Below are 2,606 nucleotides of genomic sequence, written 5' to 3'. Positions count from 1 at the left end.
AGATTATTGTATTGAGGTACATGGGAGAGAGATGAACCACATAGCTACAGCGGATCCCTCAGCCTCGGGGGTGGATTACTCCCTCCTCATCATGGAGGCAGCGATGGCGGTGAAGATGGCGGTGAAGACGGCGGTGGAGATGGCTCCGGGGGCAATTCCCCGTCCCGCAGAGTGCCGGAACAGAGTTCTGTCCCCCGAATTGGGTTTCGCGACGGTGGCGGCGCCCACGGAGTCTTTCACGGGTTTCGTCAATTGGTACTCGCGTTTTTAGGTCGAAAGGGTTATATAGGCGAAGAGGCGGCGCAGGAGGGCTGACAGGGTGGCCTCACCCTAGGCCGGCGCGGCCGAGGTCCGGCCGCGCGGCCCTATGGTGTGGGGCCCCACGGCTCCTCTCCGAATCTTCTTCGGTGTTCGGAGCCTTCCGGGAAAAATAGGAGGTTTGGCGTTGATATCGTCCAATTCGAGAATATTGCCCGAACAGACCTTTCCGGAACCAAAAACAGCAGAAAACAGCAAGCGGCCTTTCGGCATCTTGTCAATAGGTTAGTTCCGGAAAACGCATAATAATGACATAAAGTGTGAACAAAACATGTCGGTATTGTCATAAAACAAGCATGGAACATCAGAAATTATAGATACGTTGGAGACGTATCAGCATCCCCAAGCTTAGTTCCTACTCATCCTCGAGTAGGTAAACGATAAAAGATAATTTCTGAGGTGACATGCTACCAACATAATCTTAATCATACTATTGTAAAGCATATGTAGTGAATGCAGCGATCAAAACAATGGTAATGACATGAGTAAACAACTGAATCATAAAGCAAAGACTTTTCATGAATAGTACTTTCAAGACAAGCATCAATAAGTCTTGCATAAGAGTTAACTCATAAAGCAATAATTCAAAGTAGAGGCATTGAAGCAACACAAAGGAAGATGAAGTTTCAGCGGTTGCTTTCAACTTATAACATGTATATCTCATGGATAATTGTCAATGCAAAGCAATATAATAAATGCAATATGCAAATATGTAAGAATCAATGCAAAGTTCACACAAGTGTTTGCTTCTTGAGGTGGAGAGAGATAGGTGAACTGACTCAACAATGAAAGTAAAAGAATGGTCCTCCATAGAGGAAAAGCATCGATTGCTATATTTGTGCTAGAGCTTTGATTTTGAAAACATGAAACATTTTTGTCAACAGTAGTAATAAAGCATATGTATCATGTAAATTATATCTTACAAGTTGCAAGCCTCATGCATAGTATACTAATAGTGCCCGCACCTTGTCCTAATTAGCTTGGACTACCGGGTCATCGCAATGCACATGTTTTAACCAAGTGTCACAAAGGGGTACCTCTATGCCGCCTGTACAAAGGTCTAAGAAGAAAGCTCGCATTGGATTTCTCGCTATTGATTATTCTCAACTTAGACATCCATACCGGGACAACATAGACAACAGATAATGGACTCCTCTTTTATGCATAAGCATGTAACAACAATTAATTTTCTCATTTGAGATTGAGGATATTGTCCAAAACTGAAACTTCCACCATGGATCATGGCTTTAGTTAGCGGCCCAATGTTCTTCTCTAACAATATGCATGCTTAACCATAAGGTGGTAGATCTCTCTTACTTCAGACAAGACGAACATGCATAGCAACTCACATGATATTCAACAAATAATAGTTGATGGCGTCCCCAGAAACATGGTTATCGCACAACAAGCAACTTAATAAGAGATAAAGTGCATAAGTACATATTCAATACCACAATAGTTTTTAAGCTATTTGTCCCATGAGCTATATATTGCAAAGGCGAATGACGGAATTTTAAAGGTAGCACTCAAGCAATTTACTTTGGAATGGCGGAGAAATACCATGTAGTAGGTAGGTATGGTGGACACAAATGGCATAGTGGTTGTTTGGCTCAAGGATTTGGATGCATGAGAAGTATTCCCTCTCGATACAAGGTTTAGGCTAGCAAGATTGTTTGAAGCAAACACAAGCATAAACTAGTACATCAAAACTTACATAAAAGACATATTACAAGCATTATAAGACTATACATCGTCTTCCTTGTTGTTCAAACACCTCTCCAGAAAATATCTAGACTCTAGAGAGACCACTCATGCAAACCAAATTTTAACAAGCTCTATGTATTTCTTCACTAATAGGTGCAAAGTATATGATGCAAGAGCTTAAACAAGAGCACAACAATTGCCAAGTATCAAATTATCCAAGACATTCTACCAATTACTACAAGTAGCATTTTCCGTTTCCAACCATATAATAATTAACGAAGCAGTTTCAACCTTCGCCACGAAAATTAAAAGCTAAGAACACATGTGTTCATACGAACCAGCGGAGCGTGTCTCTCTCCCACACAAGAATTTATTCAAACAAAAACAAAAACAAAAGCACACATACGCTCCAAGTAAAGTAAATAAGATGTGACCGAATAAAAATATAGTTTCAAGAGAAGGAACCTGATAATCTGTCGATGAAAGGGGATGCCTTGGGCATCCCCAAGCTTAGACGCTTGAGTCTTCTTAGAATATGCAGCGGTGAACCACCGGGGCATCCCCAAGCTTAGAGCTTTCACTCT

Source organism: Lolium rigidum, chromosome 1 (genome assembly GCF_022539505.1).
Source record: "Lolium rigidum isolate FL_2022 chromosome 1, APGP_CSIRO_Lrig_0.1, whole genome shotgun sequence".
NCBI classification, from domain to species: domain Eukaryota; kingdom Viridiplantae; phylum Streptophyta; class Magnoliopsida; order Poales; family Poaceae; genus Lolium; species Lolium rigidum.
The sequence above is the reverse complement of the archived record's forward strand: the minus strand, read 5'-3'. Positions refer to the sequence as shown.